At 40.0% G+C, this 23,834-nt stretch overlaps 1 protein-coding gene across 2 annotated transcripts in view; it reads left to right on the top strand.

Moving 5' to 3' along the window:
* The first annotated feature begins 2,150 nt into the window (after positions 1-2,150).
* Positions 2,151-23,834, top strand: part of Mlip (muscular LMNA interacting protein) — a 231,365-nt gene continuing 209,681 nt past the window's right edge. Inside the window, exon 1 of one of the 2 annotated variants that reach the window (XM_052714917.1) lies at positions 2,151-2,435. The gene's annotated coding sequence lies outside the window, so the exon portion shown is untranslated. The remainder of the gene's footprint in view (positions 2,436-23,834) is intronic. The other variant, XM_052714916.1, reaches the window with a different exon arrangement.

Here is a 23,834-nt window from a genome sequence, read left to right as displayed (position 1 = left end):
TAGATTTGTGGTGGCAAGTCCATAATTATTCATCAGAATGTCTTAACAATGGGACAATTATAGAGTGTTTATGCAGTAACATATTTTCCCATAATATCTACTTATTTGCTTTTCTTTTTAACCATGTCTTCTTAGAGTTAATTGGCATCAAGTAGTCAATACTGAAGACAGATGATAAAAAGTTTTTGTTGCTGTTATTTCTGTTGTGTTACTTGTTAAATATGCATGAATATTGCTTCTGATTTATACAGTATTCCTTACAGGAAAATTTCTACAACAAAAGAGTGGTAAATCTCTGAATGTAAGGTGGCACAATTATTGGATATTTAACCAGTTAATTTTGGTGGTGGTCAACGTATAGGGAAGATGAAACTTTCCTTTTCATTGGTCTGGACTTACTTGTTTTAGAACAAATGATTCCTGCTGTGCCATGTACTGTGATTTCACTGATGAAGTTCCCTTGTGTGGCCATTCTATCTGATCACTTAGTGAGTGTGAGTTAATTTATACCTATATTTCGATTCCCTTATGCTGTTGCTGTGTGTGTGTGTGTGTGTGTGTGTGTGTGTGTGATGAGCAATGGTGGGCATTCTAGCATGATTAACAATGTGGCTGCTCTCTCTAACATATTTGAGTTGCCTACTGTACATTCAACTCTTCCACTTGGCATGTCTTTCAGGATGGCTCAATTATCAGTGTATCTTTTATTTATTGGCCTTTTTTTTTTCTCCAAAGAGTTCCAGCACTCTATAATAAGTCAATAGCCAAAAAACTTTTTGAAAATAATGATTTTCAAAACCCAGATAGGCAAAATGCTACAGAAAGTTCCTCAGTAACCATCCATCCCTCAGCTAGAGTGTACACAGAGGAACTTCAGGACATGTTTCTCTGGGTTTCTGGACTCAGCATCACTTCTGAATCTTATGGAATGATGTGGCTAACTTATTTACTGTTACTTAGTAATTTATTTCTTTTTATTCCTCAGGAAACAAAACCTCTTTGAGAATCCATTAAAGAGGTTGTAGGATTGTTCCTTCTGCATCAGGTGCTGGAGAGTTTACTGGTTAAGACAGTGTTTTCTGAACGGGGTTTGTGGGGGCTTTCCATCTCTCTTCTGAGCATCAGGGAATCCTGGCTTTACCTCAGGTGAAGAGGTACAGCTGCACACAGTTTGGTAGAAACCAAGAGTTGCTTTTTCCAAACATTTCCTTTTTCATAAGAACAAGCCTACCCTGACATATTTCTAGTCCTTTCTCTTTTAAAGCCAGTAACAAATAAATAATAAACGGTCTTGAAGAATCCATGCCCATTAAGTAAAGAAGAGAGGGTGGTAAGATGCTGGGAAGGCAGTGGGAACTGAAGTCCTACTGTGCACCTGTCAAGGAAGGTGAGTGAGACTAGGAGAATGATGAACCAGATGTTTTGGTCCCACCCTTACCTGTCTACAAAATCCACATTAAGTACCAGCATGTGACTCTGGGGTGCAGGTGTGTTGAGGGCAATGAGGACTTCTAAGTGGCTGCTAACACCGGTGGGTATCCTCCTCAAGGAGCCCAGCATTAGAAAAAAAAAATGTATTTATGTGACCTTTGACAAATTACTTCCCCTGTGGTTTCCTTATCTACAAAGTGAGAGGTTAGGTTGTTTTTTCAAGGAATGTTGATCTGTGTAGCATTTTATGTGTATGAAAAACGTCCTCTGGCTGTGGATTCAGTAAATCCTTTGCAAACATAAGCAATCTTGAGAAAGCTTATTTTTTTTTATATGTAAAATGTGTTGGTAGAAGTTATTGCTACTAGATGAAGCCTTTTTAATGTTTGGAATTCGTAGTTCAGTACGCATGTGTTAAATGGCACATTTTTGCGATTTTTTTTTAAACTGAGAAACAACAACAATTCAGGAATTTGATCATGGGAGAATGTCGTGGAATAAGTGAAGAAAAATCAAGAGTCTAGGTATTTGTATAGAAAGATCAAAACAAAATAGTGTTTTCTCATAATGTTACAACGTTGTGGGTTCATCAGTAATGAAAACATAGAACATATAGATACCTGTTTTAAAATGTCATTTCCAAAATGGCCCCTTCTCCTGTGACTCAGTCTGTTTTGTGGTTTCCACCACCCCCTGCGGAGCACCTGACACAGATATCTCAGTTTGCTCTCGCTCTCTGCTTTAATTTTAGCCCCTCGGCATCACAGCAGGTTGAGAAAAAAACGTAGGAGCTCAAGAGTGGCGAAATCCTAGCCAGTGTTTTCGCGTTCTTTTTTTCACCCCCGGTTGACAAAAGCGAGGGCTGGTGACTGGTAGAACCCAGGGGAAGTTAAGAAGTGAAACTGATAAGGATCCAGATTGCTGCTTTCTGGTTCAAATCCAGTTCTTGAAGCCATCCAGCCTCTTGAGAACCACTGCTAATTAAAGCAGTGTCTGCTGATAATGTAAGTCGGGGATGCGCTGTTTGAATGGCTCTTTTGATGTAGCTGTGTGTGATGGCGAATACAGAAGCGAGGCGGATGGATTGCAGGCTGTTAACTCAGCTTTCAAAGTGACATTTAGAGCACACAGTATGAGGGGGGAAATATGTTGCAAGTCTTCATCGTGGGAATTACAACTATGTATAAGTTCAGCCCCAAGCACGATTCCCGGTAGGGGACAGGGGGGATGAGGAATAGACTATCTCTGGGATGGAATTACATTGCTACATGACCTTCATAAAAACAAGATGATTTTCAGAGACTTTTTGGGAGGATAGCTGTGGTTTAATTGCTGGCCTGTTGCAAGTACTTTCTACCTAAACATTTCCCAAGGCTCCTTTCATGAGCTTTCTGAGTTAATGGGCGTTTCCTTGCATGGGTAACCTCTGGGGAACAGACTCCCACCTCCCCAACTTGTTCTCCAAAACAGGCCCTGTGCCTTTGTAAATACCAGGAAACAGAGATCCAGGGATTGCCTCATGGTGTAAGTACAGACTTGATAACCTTCATCTTAGAAGATCAGAGCTAGTAGGATTGCGTTTCCAAGCCTGTTCTAATTTCTCTGGGGACATCATGCCATAGTGTGAGGCTGAAGGCAGCAAATGTCAGCATGAATTAACAAGCTTATTGCAGGGAGTGGGGTTCTCTTTAGCCTGTGGGAAGTGAAATAAAATCTTTACCATTCTGACTTTGTTTATTTTTTTCAGTTGAGCTTAGCTTCAGAATCAGCTGGAAATTCCTGCAGATTTTGTCAGGCTGTCTGCTCTGTTCCCCTGTAGGTACATCCCTCCACCACCCATTTATCCATCCGTCTGTCCATCCACCCACCCACCCACCCACTCACCTACCCATCTGCATGCATTCATTCCTCAGTCTAAATGCATTCATTCATCCATACAGCTGGGCAGTCTGTAGTTTATTCATTTTCTGGCTACTGCTGCGACTATCTGAGGTACAGAATGCAGAATGAGGTGCTCCCCCAGACTTCCACAGAACTCTCTTATAAGTTTAGCATCATCATGGAGGCTCTGTGGGATTTTCTTTCCCTGACTGTGGCAACCTCAGGGTTTATACAGCACCCATTAGGGTCTTTTTCTTCAACTCAGCTTCATCCCACAGCTCATTCTATTTCCTCACCAGAAAATTCCAGCACATTTTCCATACTGATTCTCCTCTCCTGCCAGGTCTCTTTTGGTTGTAAGTTTAATTTTAAAACCTACTTTGAGTGGCCAAGAGATACCTGCTTCATCCATCTGATATCTTGGACCAGAAGCTCTTTAACTTATTTTTAAAAACTTAATTAATTAATTTATTTTTGGTGTGTGTGTGTGTGTGTGTGTGTGTGTGTGTGTGTGTGTGTGTGTGTGTGTAGGTAGGTAGGTAGGTAGGTAGGTAGATACATGTGAGTGCAGGTGCCTTCAGAGGCCAGAAAAGGGTGTCAGGTCCCCTGGATCTGGAGATACCAGCAGTTTGAGTCTTTCTGGTATAGGAACTAGGAACCAAACTCAGGTCCTCTGCAAGAGCAGCACATGCTCTTAACCACTGAGCCATCTTCCCACCTGCGCCAACTTATTTTTAGAGCTTTTTCTCAATGTTTTATTCATGTTGAAGATTCTTTGCAATCAACAGGTGATGAGTGTTTTGTGGCACTTTTAAAACTCTAATTTTAGATTTTTGTTTGTTCCTTGAGGTAGAGCATTGATATGTAGCTGAGGCTGGCCTAGAACTCCTTGTATATCCCAGACTGGCTTTGCCTCCAACATCCTCCTCTTTTAGCCATCTGGCTGCTAAGATTAAAGTGTGTGCCATCAGGCCTGGGCTGTTGTATAATATTCTTATTCTGGATCAGGAGATGTTACAGTCAGAATGTGTCCCCTTCAATTAATATGTTAAAACTAGCCAATGTGGTATTATTGGGGACTGGGGTTCTTTGGGGGTAAGAGTAATTAAGTTATGTGGTTGGAGACTTAATGAGTGAGATTAAGATCTCGTTCTTCTGTGTGTAAGGACAGAACAACTGTCCCCCCTTTATTTTTTGCCATTTATTCATTCCTTTATGTGAGGACACATGGGAGTCACCATCTCTACTAAAAAATAAGCCAAGCCTTTACCAGACAGAAAACATTCAATGCCTTGATCTTGAACTCCAAACCTCAGGGCTGCGAGAAAGTAAATTTCCGTTCTTTATAGATGATTACCACTTAGGTTTTGGTCAAGCAGCATGGCCTTCACAGCACTGTGGGAAACCCTTGTGTGAACTATGCCACGTGGCATGCCAAAATATGTAGATCTTAAAAATTCAAATTTCATTTTCGTGTCTTAGCTTGACTTGCCTATTTCATCCACCTCTTTGTCTTCTTCGAGTTGCTTGACGGTGCCTATAACCGTTCTCTATGGTCTTTAGAAGTTATTCCATGCCTTTTCAGTAGGGGCTGTTACTATTGGATCTGCACTTTTTGGTGGTGGTATGTTATTATTGTTATTTTTATTTCTGAGTTGGGATTTGTTCATCCAGAGCTACTGTCAGTTGCTAGCTTCTGGGAGAAAGGTAGTCACCTCTGTAAGGGTGTGGCCCCTTTGGTGGGTAGATTACCCTTGAGTGAAGGCAACACACCCAAGGGCATATGATCAGCATAAACATATATTGTATGTTAAGAAAACAAAAGAGAACACAAGTGGGGTGGGTGGGGAAGGGGATGGATCCTGGAACATTGGGAGAAGGTATGGAAATGACCAAAATGCATTATAAAATATTCTCAAAGAACTAATACGAATGAAAAAAAATGTGGGTAGCATAACTAAAATGATCCCATTTTAGAGGTTTGAAAATTGTGGTTTGTGTGGTCGTGATGTGCATATGGTAACCCATCTCATTGTGCCATAGACTTCCAGTGTGGATTCTGATAGGAAGGGATGAGGAGGAGGAGAGATAGAAAGCATCCTGGTGCATATGTGAGTGTGTAGGATGTTCAAAAGAACTCAAACACAGAAAGCAGCACTGCCTGATTCAAAGTTTTATTAAAACCCCTTTTCTCCAGTGATGGGGGTCAAAGCCACACTGAGTTACCTGCCCCCCAAGACCTCAAAGAGGTTTAAGCCCAGAACCCATTATTCATAGTATCTTTTTTTTTTTTTTACCTTTTTATCTGGCATTTCCTTCTTTGTACATATTTTCCCAGGAAATTAGTATTTCTCATAGTCTTTATTTAAAAAATTTTCTATGAAATATGCAGTCTAATATTCAGAAGAACACAGGAATGTACATTCCTGTAGCTTTCCTGAAGCATAACAGATACTGAGACCCAAATATTCAATAATGTGCTTTCAGGCAGGTAATTTTATTCTAGGAATTTATTAGAAGCAAAGATATATACACATACTTGATTTCAATGATGCTTATGCAATGTTGTTCATAAAGATAATAAACACAGCAGAAAATTGCTAGTCCAAGATGCCAATACCTAAGGGAATTTAGAGGCATGAGTTACTAGACTTCATTTTTATTTATTATTTTGCTAGAAAAATACAGCTTTTATGCAAGGTAGAAGCATCATAGATCATCCATGTCACAGATATTAACATGCAAATCGATGAATGTATTTGTTCAGGACATCCCTATTTGCCAAACCGTACAATCTCTTTTTTCCTCTTTTCTTTTTATTTATTCTTCTCTCATACAGTACATTCTGATTGCAGTTTCCCTTATTGCTACTCCTCCCAGTTCCCCCACATATCCACTCTCCTCCAGATCCACTCCTCCTTCATTTCTCTTCAGAAAAGAACAGGACTCCTAGGGATATCAACTGAACATTGCATAACAAGATGTAATAAGACTAGGTATAAACTTTCTTATTAAGGCTGGATGAAGTAACCTGGTAGGAGGAAAAGGGTCCCAAGAGCAGGCAAAGGAGTCAGAGATATTCCTACTTCCACTGTTAGGAGTCCCGCAAAACCCCCAAGCTACACAACCATAATATATATGCAAAGGACCTAGGTCAGACCCATACAGGCTCCCTAATAGTCACTTCTGTCTCTGTGAGCCCCTGTGAGTCCTGCTTAGTTGATTCTGTGGGCTGTGTTCTCCTGGTGTCCTTGACTCCTCTGGTTCCCACAATCTTATCTTAAAGGTCATTATAAGGATAATTAGGATAAGTTTTATTTTTTCACTTTTCCTGAAATTTCAAATAGCTGAGAATGATTCTTTTTTGGTAATAAGCTCATATTTTTATAACTGTGCTGATTGATGAAAGTGTATCAGAAGGGATTTCAAGGCCATCTGAGACTTAGTGCAGTTTTCATCTGACAGCAGGTCTATAGAAGCCTTAAGTGCATTTTGGCTGCTGCCTTTGTAAGGTTGGCTGCCTGGAGACTGCAAGCTCCTCAAGGTCAAGAACCTTATGCTCTTGGTACTTTATCATTCAGATCAATGTGGAATGATATTCTTAAAACTTTGAGCTGCATAGGCATGGCATGACTTTTATATACCTAAATGTGTATGTGTGGGCATGCATGTGTATTACACTATATATAATTTTGTTACATTGTGGAGAACCCAAACTAAGCCTGGGTTCAAGCTTCAGCCACATATAAAAAGCTGGTAGTTTGACACATTTCAAGGACTGTTTTCAAAGACTCTTAAGGAGTCTCTCAGGAAGAGACATACCCCAAGGGAAGAGACAGGCGGGATACTTAGGTTTTTGTTCATGAAGAGTAATAATCCACAAGTTACGAGGGTTGCCTTCTCATTCTGACTGATTTCCAACTCAGCCTCTGCCATCATGACTATGAATATGAATTGAGTTGTCTTTCATAGAATCTTCACATGATATGAAGAGCCAGAATACAAGTATGCTTGCTGCTGTGGCATGGTAGAGCCCTTGACACCCCTGTGTGGATTGATGGCAACAACTGTGATGTTGGCAGCATTGCAGGCTCTCAGCATTGGCGGTAGCATCACCAGAGAGCTATGTGAAAGTGAGCCAGAGCAGTTTCTCCTTGTTTGTCAGTACCCCTGATCAAAGAACAATGAAGTAGAGGATGGTGAAACTTTCTCTTACTGTGTAAAAGTATCAATAGAGCTATTTTATACTTTTTAATTTGTTTTTTTTCTTTTTGACTGCTTCATATACATATATAATACATTTTGGTCACACACATCCTTTCTCCCTCTCTTGTACTCCTCCCAATCTCTCCCCAACATAGTCCTTCCTTCTACCAAGTCTCCATCTCATTTTTATGTTTTTTTTTTTTTTGCGGGGGGGGGGGGGTGGTGGTGGTTTGCTTTGAGGTCCACTGGGCTTAACCAGGGCCACTTATGTGGGCATAAATTTGGAGCTCTCTGCAGGAGCATGAGTAAGTCACCAGTGGCTTTATCACTCAAGATAATGACTTCTTTTTTTTCCAGAAGCCCTTGACTGCCATTTGCTCTTCTCTGTGTGGGACACCCACGTGCTCCGCTCTCCATCCGTGACTGAAAGTTTACAGGCTCATTCTTGTGTAGTCCCTATGCAGGCATCCATAGTTTTGATTTCATAACTACCATGGCCATGTCATACCTGTATGACAACATTTCATTGCCTTACTCTTTATTCAGTTCTTAGATTACTTCTGTTCCCTATTTTGCAGTGTTCTGCTATGGGAGGTCCTTCTGTATACTGCAAATGTGTGTTGCTATCATTGGTTGATAATAAAGCAGTTTTGGCCAGTGGTGAGGCAAGATAAGGTTAGGCAGTACAATCAAACTGAGAATGGAGATGAAGAAGGGCAGAGTCAGGGCAGATGCCAGCCAGCCACTGAGGAAGCAAGACATGTAGAAAATGAGGTAATAAGCCATGAACCACATGGCTAAATATAGATAAGAATTATGGGTTAATTTAAATGTAAGAGCTAGTTAGTAATAAGCCTGAGCTACCAGCTGAGCACTTATAAGTAATATTAAGCCTCCAAGTCAATTATTTGGGAAGCAGCTGCTGGGTATTTGGGAGTTGCTGACAGGACAGAAACTTCCGTTTACAGTGTTCCCCAAACTTTGTACAGAGTGATGTGTCCTCATCAATGCTGCACACACAACAGTCACTTATTTTTAGCACCTCAGCGAGCCTCAAATCTGTACATTAATTACTGCTCACTGAAAAGGGACAGTTTTTAAATTAAGGCCAAGGACAACACCAGTCCATGGTTGTAAACACAGATATTTAAGAGGCTGTTTGACAACATGTTTATTCCTCAAAACAAAATAGTACAGTCTCTCCTCATGCCTATGACCTGTCTAGCCTAAGACTTTGACCAAGTCCACAGTACCAGACATGAGCTCCCTTTTAATGGAGCAGGGCTCAAGAGTGATCAGAAATCAGTTTGTTACCCCCATAAATAGCCACACCACTATTGTACTATTAAGCACCTCTTGCTTTGTAGCTGGCCTTGTAGCATGCAGGGTTGAAAGCTGGGGAAGGCTGCTGCTTACTGATCTCCTCCTCCAGCTTCCTGCATAGCAACTTCTGGCACCATGGAAACTAGTCAGTAGGAAGGAGGCTTCCAGCCCGGTTTCAGCTTGGTTTCTTTGTATTCTTCAGCCAATGTGCGTGGTATCTTCAGCAAGAGGATCTTACTATCCTGTTTTGGTGGCAACCAATGGTAGTGGCCATCACCTGTACAGTTTTGGAGGCCACTGTGCCCCTCTTGGTCAACAATGCCTAGGGAGATGTCTCACACCTGGCACTGGGAGTTTCATTTAATAACCCTTGGCTTCTGGGATCAGAATTATTCACCTATGCATGGCACTTACATTCAAAGGAGTATTTTAAAATATTTTATTTTCAATTATGTGTGTCTGTGTATATGTAGGTACAAATGAGTGTAGGTCTATACAGAAGCCAGAAGAAGGCATTGGTTTTCCTGGATATGGAGTCACAGACCATTGGGAGTCACTTGACATGGGTGCTGGAAACCAGATTCCAGTCCTCTGCACAAGCAGCAAGTGCTGGTAGCTCCTACACTGTTTATCTAGTCCCTCAATATCTTTATTATTATTATTATTATTATTATTATTATTATTATTCAGCTTAAAAAGTAGTGAGTTTCCATGTGAATCCCTCATGCATCATTAGTTTGGTTAACCCTTCTTGCATCCATATCCTCCCTTCCTCCATCTCTCTTCAAACTTGCCCACTCCAAGCATTCCTTTCTATTTTTATAACACGTGTGTTCTGCCAGCCCTACCTTCCTTAAGGCTGCTGGCTGCACCCGCAAGCTCCTTTCTGGTTTCTAAGTCTCTATAGACATTCCAGCTTAAATAAACAAATCAATAAATTCAAAGTTATGATCTACACGTGAGCGAGAACATACAGAGTTTCACTGTTTGTCCTGGGTTACATCACTAAGCATGTTTTCCCTAAATCCTATCCACTTCCTGAACATTTCATTATTTCATTTTTTATGACTGAATAAAATCCCATTGTGTATAGGTAGGTACCATGTTTTTATTATCTGTTCATCTCTTGATGGATATTTAGGCTGACTCCATTTCTTAGCTATTGTGAATAGAGCAGCAATGTATCTCTTTAGTAAGATATACAATCTTTTGTGTACCCTCTCAAGAGTGTTATAGCTATGTCTTATAGTAGTTCTATTTCTTGGTAGTACCCTTCCTTCCTTCTCTCTCTCCTTCCCCCTTTCTTCCTTTGTTCTTTTCTTAAAACAAAATATTCATATTAATTTCCAAAGTGTCTATATCATTTTACACTCCCATCAACAGTGTATAAAGGTCCCTCTTTACCCACATTTAAGCCAGTATTTGTTATCATTTGTAACCTTCATGATGGACATTGTGGCTGGGAGAGATGGAATCTTAAAGTAGTTTTAATCCATATTTCTCTGATGGCTAAGGATTATGAACACATTTAAAAGTGTTTCTTAGCCATTTTTACCTCTTTTGAGCACTGTCTGTTCTGTTCAGTATCCCATTTCTTAATTAGGTGGTTTGTTTCTTGGATGATTAGCTTCTCAAGTCCTTTGTAAATCCTAGAGCCTCTGATGTATAGCTGGCAAGATTGTCTGCCATTCTCTCGGCCTACTCTCATGATTGGGAGTTTCCTTGATGTACAGAAACTCTTTGTTTTGTGAGGTCCCATTTGTCAGTTATGGGCCCTATTTTTTGTGCTACCGGAGTCCTATTTAGAAAGTCCTTGCCTGTGCCTGTGTGTTGAAGGATACTCCCTTCTTTTTCCTCTAGCAGTCTTAAGGTGGTAGGTTTTATATTGAGGTCCTTGACCCATTTGTTTTGAAAAAATAATTCCATACCTTTGATTGGACTTATTCCCATTTTATTTATTTATTTTATTTCATTTTATTTATTTATTGTGAGTGGGCTTGTTCCCCTAATTTCTTTCTTGGCATGTTTGCCACTGGAATATAGGAAGACTCGTGATTTTTATGTGTTGAGTTTGTGTCGTTGTGAATCCTGCCACTTTGTTAAAAGTATTTGTCACCTTAAGGATTTTTTGGTGGCACCTTGAAGGTCTCTTATGTGTATGGTCATGTCACTTGTATGAAAGTATATTTTCACACCCTCTTTTCCTGTTTGTTTAACTTTATTCCCTTCTCTTGTCTTATTGCTATAGCTAAGACTCAAGCACTATATTGAATATAGCGGAAATCCTTGTACTTGATGTCTTTTGTTTTTAATTTAATCTCTTAATGACTTAAGAATGCATTTTAAGGTTTCAATATATGAATTTTAATATAATAGATCAATGTCACCCCTTAACATTATGTTATATTTTATGATGGAGTGAGAAATGATCGTCTTGTCATTACTTCAGAGATAAAGGGATGATGACATAGATAGTGTCCTTGACCATGAAGGGAAAAGGAAAATCAGCTCAGTTTTCCTCAAGTATTGTTTTTTTTTTTTTTTGTTTTTGTTTTTGTTTTTTTTGTTTTTTGTTTTTTGAGACAGGGTTTCTCTGTGTAGTTTTGCGCCTTTCCTGGAACTCACTTGGTAGCCCAGGCTGGCCTCGAACTCACAGAGATCTGCCGGCCTCTGCCTCCCGAGTGCTGGGATTAAAGGCATGCGCCACCACCGCCCGGCCTCCTCAAGTATTGTTGACTCTGCCTGTTAATGAGAACTGAGAGAAAGGAAGATGAGGGCCATGGCTAAGCAGCTACAATTCTATCATCTTCCTATTGGACAGAACGTTGGGTTGGCTTATTCAATGTATGCAATGGAATGTTTCTTCAAAATTACAAATGGAATTATTTTTTTCTTGTATCACAAGATTATCAAGGACCTTTCAATGTTATTCAAATCCTTCACCTTTGTTGTTCATTGAGTTATACAAGGTGATATTGTGAGAAGAAAGAAGGCCTGGGCACCAGTAAACATAGCTGAGAAAAACTTGCTTTGCCCACTAACCCTCAATTTCCTCATCAGTAAAAGAGAACTATTGAATAGATAAACTGAAGTTTCTCCCACTTGATGTCTGTGTAACTGTTGGAAGTGTGTGTTATTATTGGAAGTTTGATTTCAATGACATCATTCTGCAATTTCATGATTCATCTAAAGAAGGGGTAAGTCAAAATTATTTTTGAAGTTTTTTTTTTTACCCAGAATAATACCTCTTATACTAGTATTAATCGTTATAATGTATTTAAAAGCACCACACCCCCATCTCCCTCTCAACATCACATCTTGTTTTTTTATTGTTATTAATAACCATTGAGTCAGCTAATGCTGCCTACGTGTATGGGTGGGTAGTGGTGGATGGATATGATCAATATGCAGCATATAAATGCAGCTTGCAAGAAATAAAACTATCATTTATAAAAGATTAAGTTTTTATATCAACAAGTTTATTGAGAAACATATATATGCACATTATGGGAGAGCCATATTTTGGATTTAGCAATTTTAGTTGATAGAAAGGACAGTATGGAATAAATATTGAGCAAAGCTTTTTTTTGAAAAAAATTGAAAGAAATAGTTTGTTCATTTAAAAATTTCCAGTTACTTTTTCAAATATCTGAGCTGGACTAGCTCTGTACATAGAGATGAAGGAATTATTTTTTTAAAAAGCAGATTAGTCTCTTAGTTATTAAGAAGTAGTAGCAATTTTCAGAAGTGTGTTTATTTGTTTTAAATCAGATTTGTTGATGACAAAATTCACTGGTAAAGCTTGCAGCATGCCAGAGGAATAGTCTGGAAACATAGACCCTAGGTTCTTACAGGTGAGAATTGTTGGGTAATAGCCAGAACAGTCATTGTGATGAAGGTAAACATTAAGATGAAATTAGAGTCCAAGATTGACACTCAGTCTTCGCCAACAAGCTGGGGAGATGTCTGGTGACCCCCTCTTTCATGAACTTCAGTGTTGTGTCTACATACTCAGTATTGTTATCAGTGTCCACTGACAATAGCCTTGCGATTTAATGTGACATTGAATATGAAACCACTTAGATGAACACATGCAGAGTGCAGAACATTCTTGTATATATAAGCCTTGCCTCCCTTCGCAGTTCCCTCCAGTCTTGCCAAGGCTCAGCTGTGTTTCCTGTATGTAATATGAGTCCAGGGATGTGTATGCCCAAGTGAAAGGATATGTCAGACTGTGAGCATACCCTTTTAGCCCAGCTGTAGACACCAGCTACCTTGTGGGACTCCAGTCTGGGAGGAAGTTGTGAATTTCATAATAGGAGTTCCTGGTTTATGTGTTCAAAATATTTGAAACTACTGGAAGAGAAGACATAGTTTAAAATAAGTGAAGCAGATATTGGAAGCATCTTGTTTAGTGTTTGATAGAAGACTGGATGGTGAAACATGGTTTCTGGATTTGTGTGTGTTGGGGTAAGGTCTTACTCAGTCTATGGTAAAAAAGAAAGATAAGAACAATATAACTTAATTTACCAAATAGTTTATGTTCATTCAATTTATTTACAGGATTGTCTTTTGTAGCTTGAGTTTTCCTGACTGGTCCACAGTCAGGACAAATCTCTGTCACCCGTCAGTCCCACAGCCACTCAGACCCGACCAAGTAAACACAGAGACTTATATTGGTTACAAACTGTATGGCCGTGGCAGGCTTCTTGCTAACTGTTCTTACAGCTTAAACTAACCCATTTCCATTAATCTATACCTTGCCACATGGCTCATGGCTTACCGGCATCTTTACATGCTGTTTCTCATCGTGGCGGCTGGCAGTGTGTCTCTGACTCAGCCTTCCACTTCCCAGCTCTATTCTCCTCCTTGTCCCGCCTATACTTCCTGCCTGGCCACTGACCAATCAGTGATTTATTTATTGACCAATCAGCAACACATTTGACATACAGACCATCCCACAGCACTTCCCCTTTTCTTTTCTTAAAAAGGAAGGTTTTAACCTTCACACATCTCCAAAGTCAGCTTGGTATATTTGGGAATTTGGGCGTAGCTTCTCTTACTACTTCCTGCTGGAGGGGGCCGCTGTATCTTATGGAGACACAAAGAATATTTTAGGATTATGGAGTAGTCTATGAGGGTGTATCGTCTGAGCCAGTTGCCTTGAAATGGTTCTGGATGTTGGATCATCTGGGCCATGGTGTCATCGGAGACCTTTCAGGGAGTCTTGGCTGGTCAAACCTGATGTATCTTAATCTGGAACAAATCCATAGCCTCTGGCTTTCTGTGGAAACAAAAGCAGAGCCTCCTTTCCAAAGCAACATATCCTCACATCCAAATTTTGAAGTCAAGGTACCTTTAAAATATACATTTTGGTATAACTCAACAGTTTTTGCAATCAAATGTTTTTCTTCAGTTACGAATATCAAAGAGAACATAATCCAGATTCTCTGTGTGGTAGCCATCTTTACATGGCTTATTTTTTTATATTAGCTTGAGCCTATTGCTTTAAACTGCAGCATTCTAAGCCTGAAAGGGCACTGGCGCTGCTGGCTCCGCCCACCTCAGCTTCCCAACATGGCGGTGATATGTTTTCCGCCAGCTCTGGGAGCCATCAACTCTCAGAAATAGTGGGTCTATGCTTCTATCAAAGCAGTGTGTAGCCCAGAAACCTTTTTTTTTGTTTTGTTTTGTACTAGCAAAGGCTAAATCCACCACACAGCTTAATGTGCCACTTGCAGAGGCCTCATTCCCGCCATACTGCAGGTCGAGCATGCACGCACGCTAGGAACCCGCCGGTAGCTCAAACCGGCAGCTGCTGCTCATTTGAGAGAGACAATTAGGAAGCTGTTTTTTAGCTTCGTTTTAGAATCTTTTTTCTCAGTTTTTAGGTGGAAACTCTTGCCCCACGTTGGGCGCCATTTGTAGCTTGAGTTTTCCTGCCTGGCCCACAGTCAGGACAAATCTCTGTCACCCGTCAGTCCCACAGCCACTCAGACCCGACCAAGTAAACACAGAGACTTATATTGGTTACAAACTGTATGGCCGTGGCAGGCTTCTTGCTAACTGTTCTTACAGCTTAAATTAATCCATTTCCATTAATCTATACCTTGCCACATGGCTCATGGCTTACCGGCATCTTTACATGCTGTTTCTCATCGTGGCGGCTGGCAGTGTGTCTCTGACTCAGCTTTCCACTTCCCTATTCTATTCTCCTCCTTGTCCCACCTATACTTCCTGCCTGGCCACTGACCAATCAGTGATTTATTCATTGACCAATCAGCAACACATTTGACATACAGACCATCCCACAGCAGTCTTTTTTTCCTGAGATTATATTCATCCATGTGTTTTTTGTTTTAGGTTTATCTTTGTATTTACAAAGGGGCTTTCCCTCAGACACAGTTACTGACTTGTATAGTTGAAAAGTCTGGAGACTCCTTTTTTCTGACCTTTTGACTGTACTTTCAAATACCCTTAAAAGGCTCATGTAACTTTATTTTCTGACCAAACTGTAGCCTATATTATATATCATGTTGCTTTGCTTTCTTTAAAATCTGAATTTTCTTATCCAGCAAATATATTAATTTTTGTCATATTCAAAAACTCATTTTTCCTATTTTTCATTCTCATACCATGTATAAATAATCCCATTTATTTTTTATGTAAGAAATTTAGATTCAAAACTAACAAAGATTTTGAATTTCTCACACACCAGGAGACCACAGTTCTGTTATGTGTTTTCACAGGAGTAGAGTTCTTTTTTTGTTTTTGCTTGAATCATAAAGATATATAATAACCACAAAATATCTATAAAATTAACACAACTTTTCTTGTCAAGATTGACAGCCTTTAGATCTTTGAACACAAAGGTTTTACTCATTAAAAAGTATAAGTATAGCTGTATCAACAAATCATTGGTGATTTTTGATCAGATTATGTAAAATGTTTAAATGGCTTCAGTTTGATTTTCATCTTCATTTCCTGAGTAATTTGTTAGAGAATGTGGAACTGTATGATGACATTTTGTGAACTTTAACTCATTCTCTTCTGAAAATCATGCTGGGAGCTGCCATTTAAAAACAAACAAACACAAATAAAACTACTCTAGAGGAATAAATGTGTGGATGTAAAATGGGTGAATGCTGTTGAAGTGCATTAATGACCAAGACCAGTCTCAAAGTGGGAGCTCACTTCTCTACCAAAATGAAAGACACCAATCTCCTTCGGCATGGTACAAATATAGGCAGTTGCATCTTCCAGGTTTAAAGACTGAATGAAATGAACATTGGTGATTAAAACCAGACCAGAAAATTATCTCTGGCATAAGGCTGAACTTTGAATTTGGTTTCAAGTGAATGAGTGGCTACTCACCTCAAAAATGAAATCACAGGCTGTTTGTTTTCTTACTGACCGGCACAAACAAAATATGAAAATTATGAAATGCTGTGGTTTGACTATAATCTTAAATCACCCAATGTCTCTTGTTATTTTTAAGCTCATAGAATAAAATTACAGAATAAAGATAATCAGATACACGGCCTGAATCTGTTCCTCACCTCCAGTCTCCTGGGAAGCACACATTTGTTCTCAGAAACTCAACTTTCATCTTTGTGAGAATGTTGAATCAGTAGAGTCATGTCAGAGGTGTGTTGTCAGCTTATTGTCTTTGCGACACTGTGTCTGAGAGAAGCTCAGCATACAGGAGATTTCAGTCCAGTGTTGGCAGGTTCCATTTGTTTGTACCTGTGGCAAGACAGATATATCATAGCAGCAGAGGATGTGGTGGATGAGCTGTGTTCGTGTGCGTGTGCGTGCGTGTGTGTGTGTGTGTGTGTGTGTGTGTGTGTGTGTGTGTGTGTGAGAGGGGGGGGGTAGTGACGAAATATACCTTTCAAGGACAGGTTCCCTGTGACCTACGGTCTCCAACTCCACCCCAGTTTCTAATATTTCACTCAGCTATCAATTCATCCACTGGTTAATCCATTGATTAAGTGTGAGCTCTTGTGATCAGCCACTTCTCATATCCCCCTCTGAGCACCGCTACTCTAAGCATTCCACACACGGGGCTTAGATGAATGACCTTTTGAGACTGTCTTTTCCTCAGAACTCGTCTTCAAGGTTCCTGCTCAGCATGTCACCTGACTGGGCAAGACGGTGGTGTGCTCCCTTAGTGTTGAGTAAGATCCCATTCCACCATTTATTTAACCCCATCTGCTGAGAAACAGCCAGGTTGTTTCCAGTCCTATTGCTACGAAAAGAGCATAAGTACCTCTGTCCAGGTTTTATGTGAACATAAGTTTTCATTCTCCAGAATGAATAGCTAGAGAAGAAATTTGTGGGTCATGTAAGTATGTTTAACTTTATAAAGAACTTTCAACCTGTTTTTCTAGAGTTGCCAAAAATATGTTTTGTAGTATTTTAAAATATTTTAAATGCCAATTACTTAACATCTTTATTCACACTTGATATTTTCATTATTTTTATCAGAGTCATTCTGGTGTGTACACACACACACATAAACACACACACATACACACACACCACACATACACACACACACACACACACACACACACACACACACACACACACACACACACACATGCTGGTAAGATAGTTAATATTAATTGTTGACCTGATAACCTCTAGAACCACCTAAGAGACAAACCTTTGGGTTTGTCTGTGAGGGAGTTTCAAGATGAAGTTAATTTTCAGGGAATATCTACTCTGAATGTGGTGGTGCCATTCCATGGGCCAGGGTCCTAAACTGAATAAAAAGAGAGACTCTGCTGAGTTCCGTCATCCATATCCTTCTGCATACTGACTGTGGATGTGACCCGCTGCCTGCTCCTCCTGCTGCTCTGTTTTTTTGGCCACCATAGATTGTACCTCACACTGTGTACCAAAGGAAGCTTCCCTTTTCTCATGCTGCTTTTCAGGTACAAGGAAAATGACTAATTATAGCTGGAATCTTATCTTGTGTCTAAATTGCTTCCCCAATAGCTAATGACAGATTTAACTTCTTTCCTGGCAGTTCTGTGTCTTTTATTTACAGCTTTTCTGTGAATGGAGAACTGACAGTACTCTTCCTACATGTAATAAATGTCTTTTGGACAGAGCTTCTTCTGTTGCTTAGTTTTTTTTGTTAGTTTGTTTGTTTTTGTTTTTAATGATCTTTTTGGCAGAACAGCTACAAAAGGACACAGCATGTCCTGTCTGCCATTGTTATCATCCCCTCCTCTACTTCCGGTTCCTCTGTCTCCATAAATGCATTCACAGATTTATGACCAAGTTTTCATCTTATCTCCCTAGCAACCGATTTTAGGGTACCATTACTTTTTTTTTTTAAAGTCACAACTCTGATAAAGAAGTATTAAATTTAATAATAACAAGATTATTACCTAAAATTTACAAACCAGTTAAGGATAGCATGAGAAATTATATAAGAGCCTTTACCAACACCTGTAAGCCAGTGCTCTGTGATTAAAGTGAAACACGGTGAGACTATAAAAGGACAGAGGAGCGGTGGACAATGGTTCAATGAAAACGCGCAGATACAGTCACGTGACTGTTCACACCAGGCACAGTTTACCCAACATCTCCTTTTAGGTTTCACATTTGTGAATTAGGAACGTATTTTCTCCCTTTTAAATATTACCTGGGCACAGCTGATGTCAGTTGGGTCATATATCTCATGATACCTTGGGCTCTGGGGAGGTAGGGATCTACACATTACTACCAGTAACAACCAGTCCTTAGTAACTAAGGCTGTCTTGACTTCAGAGAGAAAACAGTCATGGATAGGAAAAGAGACAAGGAAGTTATAGGGGTACGAGGGAATATTGAGGGGGGATTTAGGCCTGGTTGTATCATCATAAAGTATAAGCAAAAGTCTCAAGACACCTGGAGATAGCCCATCGGTGTGCTCTTAGATCTTGGCAAGGAGAGTACTTTACCATACATCTTCTCCTACAGCGTTCTGAAAATTGGTTTACATCCCAATGCTGCTTTCTCCTGGGCAGCCTTCAGTCAGAGAAGAAGAAATTTATACTTCTAATCAAAAGATGTAATGAACTGAAATGATTAATCTTGGCATGAATGGAAGTCTGAGTGTATCTTCTATATAATTTCTCTTTTTTGGGGGGGGAGTATGAGTTTATTCTGAAGATTTTTATTTATGACCACCCCCAACTTTCTCTAAAGAAATCTGCTCCACTCACAGCCCCATGACTTTCCTATTTTGTGCCAAGTATGTGGTCCACCCACCTCTTTCTAGTTTACTGAGCCAAGGGAACTAACTGGTTCAAAATTGGCATAGTGTATGTGGTCTGGTACAGAGAGGAGCTGGAGACCCACTTTTAGAGTTAGGGAAGGTGATGTCTGTTGGCAATAGGGATTGCCATGCTATACAGAAGAGAGCAGCCACAAAAGTAGAGGGTAATACTTGTGTAAATAGTGGAAAAATACAGTCTTAGGTAATTAGACTCAGGTTTGGTATAGTATGTAGTGAATGCTATTGAAGAGAAACTGTGAACAAGAATCAAGAACATTCCTATGTATTTCTCAATTTCCTTTATCTATAAAGAAATATTCAAGGCTTGCTATTTTCTGAAGAAAAGCTTATTTAGCTTACATTTTTGAAGCAGGATGTTCAAGATTGGTTCACCATTTTGGTCAGTCTCTGGTAAGGCCTCCCTGGGTTACATTATCACATGACAGATGGCTAATCTTGGGAATGCTATACAAGAAGGAGAGGTAGCCAGGTGAGACAGGAAGTCAGAGAGTGGAGTGGAACAAGTGTTTTACTCTTTGTGACTTGTTCTCACAAGAACTCATGCCACAGGAGAGCAGCAGTGATTCCATCAGAGGACAATGCCCCAAGTGACCTGATTACCTTCCTTCCACTGGAACCCAACCCCTAATACTCCCTCTGTTACATGACTTGGGGATTACAGTCTGTGTCTTGAGACAGGTTCATCGCCCCCCCCCCCCATCTTCAGCAAACCAATTAAAAGAGACAAATCAAAAGAAGAAAGCAGAAAAAGGAGTTTTATTCCATGTGGTCACATTGAGAAGACATACAAAGAGATCCAATGACAGCCCCTCTCCCCCAAGTCCATCTTTGGGATTCTGAAGTAAGATTAAAGTTTAAACACAGAGCCAGGGATATGCACATCTAAGCAGTCCAGGTCAAGATATAGTCCCTTTCACCATTGATCAATCATTGGCAGGGCTAACGTCTGATACCATAAGGTGATCTGATAAGTCATTAGTAATGTATGAAGTCTCTTTCCAGGAGAAAAAAAAATACGCCTATCAGGGACTTTTCCTTTTCTCCAAGCATGAGATTGCTGGTGGAAATTTCCATTTCTGGCGGTGTTTGTATTAGTTACTTTGATTGCTGTGCTCAAACACTATGGCTAAGACAGATTATAATAGAAGAAAGGGTTTATTTGAAGGCTACAGTTCCAGAGAGATAGGAGCCCATTACCATCGTGGCAGGAAGCAGAGCAGCAGATGAATTTGGAACCTCAAAGCCAACCCCCCGTGACACACCTTCTCCAGCAAGGCTATACCACCCAATCTTTCCCCAACAGTTCCACTGACTGGGAACCAAGTATTCAAATCTATGAGCCTATCAGGGACATTCTCATCCAAACCACAGCAGAGTCCACTGTTTCAATGAGCTGGTAGTCAGACTGAAAGATACAAGAGTCTCTTTAGAATGTCTTCACGTCTGCCAGGCCTGTTATGCTTCTTCTCTTCCGCCTTCTTCCCCTTCTCCTCCTCTTCTCTTTCTCTACATCCTTCCTGATCCTGACTCTTAAAGGTTCCCCCATCTCTTAATGCTGCCACATGAAGGATCGCCTTTGGGAGACGAATCACACCCAAGCCACAGCAGCACCCTTCTATCCCTGAAATGTGATGTGAAGGTGGACTGGAATGAGGTACCAATATGATTCAGATCTCGGGAATGTGTGTATCCTGCTAGTTTATTTTAAGAAGTCCCCAAAGAAATGATGACTTTCCTGACTGGAAAGTTGAATTAAAGACAAACTTCTGCTGTTGCCTTCTCCTAACACCGAGCATAGGACTAACTGTAAATGTCCACGAAGAACCTTGTTGAATATTTAAAAGATGGTTTGTTTGACCTAAGGTGACGGTTGTCATTCACTGAAGACTATAAAAATCTTTGAGCTGTATCCTTGCAAGGGATAAATTATATGTTATGTAAAATATATGCCAATAATTCTGCTCCTTTTAGGCCAAACTTCTCAAACTTAAAGTAATAACTTCTCTCGTCTTGCTCTTACTAGTCCAGAGGCAGCCAGGCATAGCGAAGGCAGCAAACAGCTTGGCCACTTTAGATATTTGGTTCTTAATTTGACAAATGTGTTAATTACCTTGCTCTCTGGTTCCTGGTTCAAGAATTAAAAGCCACAATCAATTTTAAGAGCTGTCACTTTTCTTTCAGAGTGAATGGATGCAGAATGTCAAGCAGATGTTCGCCACTGATTGGGCTTAAGCTGGGTCTGCATGAGGCATGCTGGGCTAAACACTGTTTGTGTGGTATCCTTCCCCATATAAATCATTTTGTTCTTCTCTGGATGGAGGACAGGCTCACCAGATACTATTGTAAGAATATGCTTAGGTATTAAAAAAAAGAATAGTGTATGTAGGCACTATTTTTGAGAAAACAGCTCTTGCTCGTTATTGCTTGAAGGTCAAACATGACTGCTTTTGCTAATTTTTAGATATTTGAAGCAGATTTGTTCCATTGATGGTAAATTTTCCTCTCTCCATGATGCCATATTATTCCATTAGACCTTGAAGTTCGTTCTAAATGCCTTGCTTCATTGTACTTATATTGTGGAACCTGTAGGGGGTATTACTTCAGTGAAATTAATAAATTCCCACTTGAACAGTGACCCTAAAAACGGTCTTTGTCTAGTGCTGCTGAGGTGTGTCACCTTGTTTCCAATCCCTCACAGGGAAGAGCAGTCTGAGGCGGAAGTTGTTATCACAGGGGTAATGCCTCATAGGGGGTTAAGCATGGTATCTGACATGTAGACAATTTCAGAGTTTTATTTAAAAGTATTATATTTCAACATAGTGATTTTAAACTTGGCTTCCAATTGTCAAATAATATTCTCCTCATTAGAAATTCATGAGGCATTGTGGTACAATACACCAAGACCAATTTTTAAGATCCTTAAGCTTCTCAAGGAATGTGCTATTGGCAAAAAAATCTGAATTTGGTTTCCCCATGAATCATCATGACCCATTTTGTTATTAATAGAGTTGCCTTCAGTGTGGAGAGAGGACCAGAATATATGGGAGGGCCTCTAGTTCTTCATTTCTCTAAGGTCAGTTGTTTTTAGTGTCAGGCTCCTGCTAGGCAAGGTTATTAAGTGGAAAAGCTGTAGTTTTTTCCTCCCTTTACTTTGACCAGCCCAGCCACCAGGAGTTGTATTTCCTGAGACCAGAAACTGGCATCCGCTTCATCCCGAGATTCCATGAAAATATTTTCCATAAATGGTCTACTTGATTAATACTAACTCAAACATTGGTGGATGAAAGCTATCCTCTTGGCATAGTTTTTGGGTAGGGAGACTGGTAATGCTAAAGTTAAGGACATTCTTTTTCATTGAATGGCTTATCACATTTTATTATAGAACTTGTAAAATACAGTTAACAAAGAAAGCAATTTCCCTATGAGCTCTGCTCTGCATACCTAGGCTAACCTTGTCACATGTTACTTACAATAAAGTGACGTCATGTGATGTCAGCCCCTTTTCTCTTGAGCTGTAATGATGTTGTCTGTAAGATGATGATTATAAGTCATATTCAGATGTCAAGGGCAAGAGGTCCTTGTGCACAGACAAGCACTGGAGAAGCCAGGAAAAGTTAAATACACAACTTATCTCATCAAAGGAAGGAGATGTTTAGCTGCTTCTCCCAGAATGCTGGAGAAAAACGTAGTTTATAACCTGGTGATCCCTCACTGATGAGCTAGGCTCCACCCATATGCTCCAGAAAAATTAGATGCAGAGAAGTGATTTCTTAACTGAAATGTCCATAATTATTGAGTGGTTTCTCTTTTGAGGCTGTGTTACCTTGTAAAGTATTCTTGAGGCAGGTGATGGGGAAACCAAGCAAGAGTCAGTGAATGGAAAGGAGAGGTGTACTCAGAGGCAAGATTTGTGAGCTCCTCACCTCATTGGCTACTAGGAGAGGGGAAGATAGGATCAAGGAACAAGGATTGACGAGTGAGGCTATGTATAATGATCTTGGAGCTTGGAAACCTGCTTTTCCATTCATTAAAGAATAAGTTTTGTGGACACAGAACAACTTTCTTCATTGAGGGCATTAGCTGAGTTTCTACTAGTTTTTACTCAGCCCTGAAAGGGACTGGATTTGACACCTAGAGCTGGGAACAACAGTGTTTATAATTTATTATTTTAGTCATAGAGAGAATAATATTTGTGGTGGTTTGAATGAGATGTCTATCATAAGTTTGCAGCATTTGAATACTTGATCTCTGGTTGGTGGCTCTTTGGGGAAGATTAGGAGGTGTGGCCTTGCTGAAGGAAGTATGTCACTAGAGGTGGGCCTTGAGGTTTCAAAAGACTTGCACCATTTCCAGTGCACCCTCTCTGCTTCCTGTGTACAGTTTTAGATGTGAATTCTCAGGTGCCACTCTATCACCATGCCTGCCTGCCTGCTGCCACTATGATGGTGATAGAATTAAATGGCAGGAACCATAATCTCCAAATAAGCCCTTCTTTCTGTAAGCCGCCTTGGTTGTGGTGTTTTATCACAGCGATAGAAAAGTAACTTATACAATGTCCATAAGAATTTTTTTTTTACATATGACAATGAAGGAAGTAGGATAATGACAGAGAGTGAGCAATACAGGGAGGTGGGAAGAGGGCTCATAGTTGGGAGGACACAGGAAGAAGACAGCTTTGGAGACAGATGTGATTGAG

Source organism: Peromyscus californicus, unplaced genomic scaffold, assembly GCF_007827085.1.
Source record: "Peromyscus californicus insignis strain IS unplaced genomic scaffold, ASM782708v3 Scaffold_11__1_contigs__length_118956290, whole genome shotgun sequence".
In the NCBI taxonomy this organism is placed as follows: Eukaryota; Metazoa; Chordata; class Mammalia; order Rodentia; family Cricetidae; genus Peromyscus; species Peromyscus californicus.
This window is presented reverse-complemented; position numbering and strand designations above follow the sequence as displayed.